Genomic DNA, 8,386 nt, shown 5'->3' with positions numbered 1-8,386 from the left:
TATTATAAATCATTTAACAAGACCTATTACTAATACATAACTTTACTAAGTATAATTTTACTAATTAGAAACATAAATAAATATTAGTAAATGTTTAAATAAAATTTTGAAAAGTATCTCAAATATGAACAAACATTGACATGTATAAATAAATGTTAGTATACATAAATAAAACTAGTTGCATAATTTAAATGTTAGTATCCATAAATAAAAGTTAGTTGTATAATGTAAATGTTAGTATTCATAAATAAAAGTTAGTTGCATAATGTAAATGTTAGTATGCATAAAAATTAGAATACATAAAGAAATGTTAGTATAAGAAATAAAAATCGTTAGTAGTCCATAATGTATAAGTTTTATTAATTCATTAGTATTATTATTATTTTAATATGATGGAGGTTTTTATAATTAATAATGTTTTTACTAAGTAATACATACCTTGATTAAGATAGATGTGATTTCCACTTGTTAAATAACCTTGATTTGAGCTTTCGTAACGTGTTATAAATTAAGCGTAATTAATGTAACTTTAAACCAAACCAACAATTATTTACAACAAAAAAACCATTTTCCCAAATAATCACAAAACTCGTCACATCAAATAATTTAGACAAAATTGCAAAAATGGTCTCTGTGGTATGCATTTTTTTGGGGTTCCAGTCCAAACCTCGACTTTTTTGGATTCATGGTCCTTTTGGCCTAATTTGTACGTAGAATTGGTCCCCCGACTTAACTTTCGTTAAGTTATTGTTGTTAATACCCTCATGTGCCACCCACATGAGGGTATATTTGTCTTTTCATTTATAAGGGACCAGTTTTGCACCTAAAAAAATATATCCTCTTTTTTAAATGAAAAAAATTAATACCTATTTATTTATTTTAATAATTAAAAAATAAAAGATGTCTCTCTCTCTCTCTCTCTCTCTCTCTCTCTCGTTTCACACACAAACATACATAACAAGATGAACTCATTCATCCTCCATCCCACTCTCTTAGATTTCCCGAATCTCCAAATTCACTCCCAATGTCCTCTTCGTCTTCCTCAATATCATGACTGGAACCATTCTCTTCACCTCCAACTTACCCACCCACAATAAAATAGAAGATCAAAAGGAAAAATCCCAATCGATTTCAATCAACATTGATCCTCCATCCTCCACCGTATCAGATCTTTCAACGTATTCAATCTGACCCCGACACAACCCTTCTTTTGCCACTACTTGATCCTGAATCGGATCATGTTAAGCTGATGATCACATCCCCCATTATCATCAACAATCAACAGCCCTTGAAGTTAAAGAACAGATAGAATATCAGTCGAGACTAGAGACCTGAATCTTTGATCTGCCTTAACCTTTCTCTATCTGTAGTTATTTTTGCTTCGATTTATAATTCTTTAGAGTAAATTACATGTTTGGTCCTTGTGGTATGCTGATATTTTGTTATTCATTTTCATTGATATGCTGATTTCAATCAACCTTGATCCTCTGGTCATCATTTGTTCATCATCTTTACCTAGAAACATGAATTGATTTCAAAGCTCAAGAAATCAAACAAAAAAACTGATGTGTACAGTTTGAGTGTGATTGTGTTGATCTCCGTGACCTACTTTCACAACAAAGAGAAACTAACGCAAGAGGGAAAGGATTCTAACAGACCTGATCGAACTTGGAGTGCCTGATCAGATTCTAACCACCACTCATTTATTCCTCATCTTGTTGATCGGGTTAACCGCCTGTTGAAAGATGTTGTACAACACCCAAGCGATGACTGGAACTTCAGAAAGCTCACTCACACAAAGATCTTGGGTCTTTTTGTGCGTGTCTGTTGGTATTTACAAAAATATCTTAAGTTGTACGTGAAATTACCCTTTCTCTTTCTGTAAGTGTTTGTATCTGATAGCAACAATCGGAGGTAAAGTATGTTGGTGAGCAACATGGAGTTGGGTTCTGATGGTGGCGTGACAATGAAGGTGAGCAACAATGGTGATGATGGTGGTGGTGTTGATGGGTTTTTGGCAAGGAATAGAGTAAAGGGATCGTGAAAGAGAGTTTAGAACGAGGTTTAGACTGAAGGTTTGGACTGAAACCCCAAAAAAATGCATACCACAGTGACATTTTTGCAATTTTGTCAATAATTTATTTGTAAGTTTTAATTATTATACTTTATTAATTTGATATATTAAAATATATAAAAATTACATTACTTCCAACATGTCACTTACTTAACTTTAGTTATAAATACTAATATTTACTAACTTCATTTATGTTTGAGACTAATTAAAGCTCAAACGTTATCGACTTATCGGGTTTTCTATAGTTCAAATTAAAACCTAATGTCACCGAATGACCATATTTTTGTAAGATATATGCGTTTACCTAAACTTAATTACAAATATTATTTTTTATCAATTTTATATCTAATTGATTAAAATCTACAAATTAATTTATATTTGTTTTGAGATTATATGGAAAGTGGCGTGCTATTTAAGTCATCAATAATGGCTAAGGGGTCCTTGTTATCAACATTATCATCATCCTTCTATATTATCATATGCCACAATCTCTCATGTAATTGTTTTTATTAACTATATGCATAAAAAATAAACTATTAAAATGATTTTTCAATAAAAGCTTAAACTTATGACCCAAAAAGTGTTTTAAAATATGTACACTAATATAATATAATCTGGTGATTTAAATTGTTTTAGACATATAGAATCCCTACCTTTTTATTCACAACATATAAAAATGTCAAATACGTATACAAGTTATGGTATCACACAATATCAATCCTTACGATTCAAGACACTTGAAAGGTGACTGAAAAAAATTCATTTTTAAACAATAAACCTCCTATAAACATGAGTATGAAGTTCTTTTAAAATAATATGACTTATGTAACTACAATAAAACAAAAGTTCTACATTATGACCATTAAGAACATTGTTTTCTATTTTTCTACACCCAAAAAAGAAAAAAAAAAAAAAACTCATTTGAAACTCAAGTCTACAAAGATCTAACTATAAAAACACGGATATACAAATATCTACAACAGCCTATTAGAGATAAGTTTTCTTTGTCTTTTGGGTTTTACTTTCCAGCTCCTAATATGAAAATATAAAACACAAAACATTTAGATATCTATATTTAAAAACTCCTAATCTAAATACATGAAACACAAAACATTTAGATATCAGGATTTTAAAATATAAAAATACACAAAAATTTATACTACACACAGCTTTATATACACATATAAACAAATCTATAACTGAAAATCTTGTAAACATGTTCAAAGGTGGAGAGGTAGAGAGGGAAGGGGTCTTAAATATCTTTCCCAATCTAGGTCCAAAGACACAGAAACAAAAACCATTTAAAAAAACGAAAGAACATATGTCGCTCTATAAAGACTTGATTAAAAAAAGGGTAGATTCACACATATCTAATACAAAAGAAGTTCCTACCAGCAAAATATGTTGAAGTCAGAGCATGCAACAGGGAGAGGAAACGTCGATGTGTGGTGCAGTATTGTAATTTTGAGCACTGGAATAAGGCGGCAGTGATAGAAGTGACAACAGTGGCATTGTGGCGGTGGTAGAGGCTAGGTTACAGCAACGGTGTGGGTATTATCTGGTGTTTGAATGTGGGAATTTAGGGTTATAGAGAAGGAGGGGGTATCGGGTAGTAGACGGTTGGAGAAGCGAGGTGATAACTCTTCACAAAAGGAGTGGATCGTCGGGATAGAAATGACAAAGGTGACCGACATTGGTGACGGTGATGGTGGCAACCGATGGTGTTTTAGTGTGTATATGTGTGTGTGTGTTAGTCCCTTGGTGGTAGCAGAGAGAAAAGTAGGAAAAGGCCGGTAAACATGGAGAATGTGAATGTTTGGATTAAAGAAAAAGGGTTTCAAAAGGTTGAGGTAAACGTGTATAACATTTTTGTGCGTGTGGGTAGTAGAAGGTGAATAAGGGAAAGCCTTTAAGAAGAAAAGTTTTTTAAGAAGGGGAGACATGTTGGCAATCCAGGAGTTAGAAGAGTAGGCAATCCGTGTGTTGGAAAACATAGCAAGACCCTTGGATGTAATGTATGCTTGTTAATTTATTTTCACCCATTAGATTACGAGATATGCATCATGGGTTGGTAGGTACAAGCTTTTAGCTGGAGCCATGTCTATTTTTTCTAAGGCTACTCCATTATTATGCCTAATAACACCTAATAACACCAATGAACACCGCCCCCTCCCATTTTATTCCATGTTAAAGACATCCCCGTTGCTTCCCGTTACCATCATAACATCTCTTAACGCCATTTCCTTCTTTTTCTCCTAGTAATGTGTGGGGGCGTTGCCCACACCCACCACTCTAATGCATTAAGTGGTAGTAACTTATGTATTTTTTATTGCACCTCTTAATTTTAAGACAATGAGCTTAATTTGTTTTTACATTTGGCTTTAAAATTTATATTTAAGACTTTAAGATGTATGTATTATAATATAGTATATATATATATATATATATATATATATATATATATATATATATATACCAACCATTAGCAAGTCGCTAAGAAGGCAAAACAGGGGAGAACCAGGAAGTAAAATAGTTGTTTAAAACAATAGGAAAAAATATAAAAGAATGAAGATAATTAAAAAGGGGAGCAAATCTTTCACCTAGCTTCTACCTAAATTACCCTTGTATTTGCACCATTCAAAGGATTGGGTTATGATGAGATCTGTCATTTTTGTTGGACGGGATTTGATCCTATTGAAAAGTTTGTCATTTCTAGCTAGCCATAGATTCCAGATTGTGGAGAAGATAAAACTTAAGGTTTTCTCTAGGACAGTTCCCCCAAGACACAACAAAGTCCACTAAATCTCTAACGTTTGCAAAAAGATTTTGTTGAATCCCGTACCACCCTAGAATCTAAAATACCAAACTGTTGTAGAGAAAGTACAATCCACAAAAAAGATGATTGGTAGATTCAATATTAGATCCACCCAATCGACAATTAGGATGTTGGATGATAATACTCCTTTGAATAAGTGTAGCTCCCACCAGAATTCTGTCAAAAACTGTCCTCCAAATAAAACATTTGGTTTTTGAGGGGTATTAGATTTGACCAATAGATCGGGGTCCTAATCAGTTGGAATTGTTTAGAAACCACCAAACGCGTCATTATTTTTACCAAATATGTCTCGTCTGTGTATAAGTTGAAACGAAAACCAAATTTTGATTGAATATCAAAATCTTGAGAGCCAATAAGGGAGTAAGAGTCAAGTAATTTGTGTGAGGAATTAGCATCAAATGAACTAATTTTCCACTTCCAAGGGTACCCGTCGCAGCACAAACGATCCATGAGAGTGCACCTTTTATGGATTCTAATCGGTATAGGTTAGGGTATCAATTCTGTAAAACGACATTTCCACACTAGACATCGTTCCAAAAGAGAATTTTGATGTTGGAACATGGAACAAGACAGAAGAGATTGTTTTTTATGTCGATGTTGTATTTACTAAGGCTCTTCATTGCTTTGGAGATGCTACTCCAAACACATGTTACATCTTTTCTTACCAGGTAATTAGAAGGATGCTTCTTCAAATTATGTATATTATCAATTGCTTCAACCCACAAACATCCACGCTTATTTTTCAAACGCCACCACCATTTAGTAAAAAGAGCCATGTTTTGAGCTAATAAAGAACCTACCCCCAGACCACCTTTTTTTTTGTCAGCAACAACATTCGAACATTCTACCCAGTGTATTTTTTTGTTTGTATTCATTTCCGCCCCATAAAAATCTACGTCTTAGTTTTTCCAATGTTTCCAAGATTCCATGAGGAGCCTTGAATAATGAGAGGTAGTACATAGGTAGACAATCGAGAACTTATTTGATCAGAGTTAGTTTCCCCCCGGAATGATAATGTATTTGCCTTCCAACTACATAGTTTAGGTTGGAATTTTTCTATTATTGGTTTCCAATTCTTCTTAAGGAGCATGTTAGCCCCCACTAGAACTCCAAGTTAAATGAAAGGGAATGAAGTCTTCAAATAGGCAAGAGTTTGAGCCATGCTTTGTAGCTTGGGTTCCGCAATACAAGTGCCAAACAGTCACGATTTATGGAAGTTTACCTTGATCCCTGAAGATATTTGAAAACATTTAAGGATACGGGATAGATTCTTAATAGAGCCTTGATCCCATTCACCCACAAAAAATGGCTTTGTTAGCGTAAAATAGGTGAGAGAACACAGATCCGTTGTAAGGAAGCTTAATTCCTTGAATCAAAATTTTTTTCCCTTGCCCCTTTGAGTGCAACATGTAGCCCTTCCATTGCCAATATGAATAAGAATGGAGATAACGGATCTCCCCGTCTCACTCCTCTTTTAATTTGAAATTCATCTGTGGGGGTGGCATTTACTAACACTGATACCTTGGAGCTAGATAGACACCCACATATCCAGTTACACCACTTATATCAGAACGTTATTTGATCCATCACAGAATATAAGTAACCCCAGTTAATTGAATCGAACGCCTTTTCGAAATCGACTTTGAAGAGAAACATCGACTTCTTTGCTTTTTTACCCAAGAGTAGATTTCATTCATCACTAATGGCCCATCAAGTATATTCTTACCCTCTATGTAGGTGGATTATACCTCATCCACAATGCAATATATTACTCCTTTCAAACAATTTGCAAGTATTTTGGTGACTGTCGTATCAAGTCACCCGAGTAGACTTATAGGCTTGTAGTCGCTTATATTGGAGGAATTAGGATTTATGTTGGAGATCTGGATACCCCTTGGATCGTGTGAACACTTTCCGAACTGATATTTCTACCATATGTCTGGTTTGCAAGAAATTCAGCCTAGGACAATCTAATAGGACACGTACGAATCTAGGCACAGAATTCGTAAGCCAATTTGCTAGAAGGATTCTATGTTCGTTTGAAGAAAAAGAGAGCTAATCGTTTTTCGTATGTCTTCTCAAAGAGAAGAGCCGTTTATATATAATAAATGAGATTAGAGTTTGCCTCTTAGGTTGGGCGTCATGGGTTGCTTTGGAAGCAAGTCAGGGAAATCCGGAGTTTAATGAGGATTTAGGGTTTCCAAAACTAACGAATTTCGTCAGTTTTACCATAATCACCCTCAAGAATTTGATTTTCCCACTAAGTTCCCATATGTAAAATTCGAAGAGTTTTTGGGGCGCTGCTGAAAGGTCTAGTATGCTTAATATTCATATTAAAGTGATATTGCTAATTAACATATGATACTAATATGTCACACTAACAACAACTTGATATAATTGATTATTTATTAGAAATTGATTTTAACAAATATTCAATAAAGCTATTATAATTAAATTGGAAATTGTTTATTTCATGGAAATAATAGTTTTCATTAGCAAGTAACATAATATATCATATTGTATGATTTATTAAGTCATGTACAACATTTTGGACTAGGTAAGCTTTTTATCTTTTAGCAAAAGCCAAATTTTATATCTCATAAACTTTGAGTTTATAAAATATAAATTCTTTCTTCTCTTTTTTTTTTTCATTATGGCTGAAAATGATGATAGATAATGAGGGATGGACTTTCAATTTGTTTATTCAAAAGAAATGAAGCATGGTGCATGCATGGGAGACATGTAAGGTTTAGGGACATGCTCGTCTAAAGTGGAAGGACCTAATGGTTAAAGACTTCACTTTAAGACAATATAAATATGGGGCTTCCACTCTTGAATTGGGTGCTTCATTCTTCCCTCTTAAAACCGTAACCTCCTTATAGGAGGTTACTCTCTCTCTCTTTTGTTCATCATTTCTTGAAGTTACTTGCATCTTCATGCCCTCTTTAAGTTCATATTGGTTATGAACTTAAAGCTTAAGGGTTTAAGAGTTTATGGACTAGCATCTACATCAACTTGAGTCATTGTTGGTGTGTCAAAGGTTCCACATTCTTCATCAACTTCCAAGCCTCCCAAGAGGATCCAAAGAACAACAAAAGTTGTTATTTCTTCATCCTTTTTATGGTTGATATTTTATCTTTCTATAACTTGCAAGAAGATCCTTGGTAGGTATAAAATGTTATGTTCAAAATTTTAAGTCTTCCGTTGCCATATTTTTCAAGTTTATGAAACTATTTTTGAACTAAAACCCAACAATTGGTATCAGAGCTACTTTGCAAGTTTGGTTAGATATTTTGATTTTTGAAAATCTTAGTTTTTGGAGAATATTGATAACTTGTTTTTGTATAAAAATAAGTTCATACATATTTTCCATGACAACTTTATATTTATTATTTATGTGACAAAAGTTTCATGTATCTTTTGTCATTTAAAGTTGTCTTAGAAAAACAAATGTTATTTTATGTGTATGTTGATGT

The 8,386-nt window shown here is 33.3% G+C and overlaps 1 long non-coding RNA gene across 1 annotated transcript; it reads right to left on the bottom strand.

The window, feature by feature from the left end:
* Positions 1 to 859: 859 nt before the first annotated feature.
* On the bottom strand, positions 860 to 3,942 carry LOC145123839 (uncharacterized). Its single transcript, XR_013715353.1, has 3 exons — positions 3,467 to 3,942; positions 1,659 to 3,106; positions 860 to 1,515 (listed from the first exon to the last, which is right to left on the bottom strand). It is a non-coding gene; the product is annotated as an uncharacterized LOC145123839 (long non-coding RNA).
* Between the last annotated feature and the right edge of the window lie 4,444 nt (positions 3,943 to 8,386).

Source organism: Lactuca virosa, chromosome 7 (assembly GCF_052849685.1).
Source record: "Lactuca virosa cultivar CGN04683 chromosome 7, Lactuca_virosa_CGN04683_v6, whole genome shotgun sequence".
Classification (NCBI taxonomy): domain Eukaryota; kingdom Viridiplantae; phylum Streptophyta; class Magnoliopsida; order Asterales; family Asteraceae; genus Lactuca; species Lactuca virosa.
The sequence above is the reverse complement of the archived record's forward strand: the minus strand, read 5'-3'. Positions and strand labels throughout refer to the sequence as shown.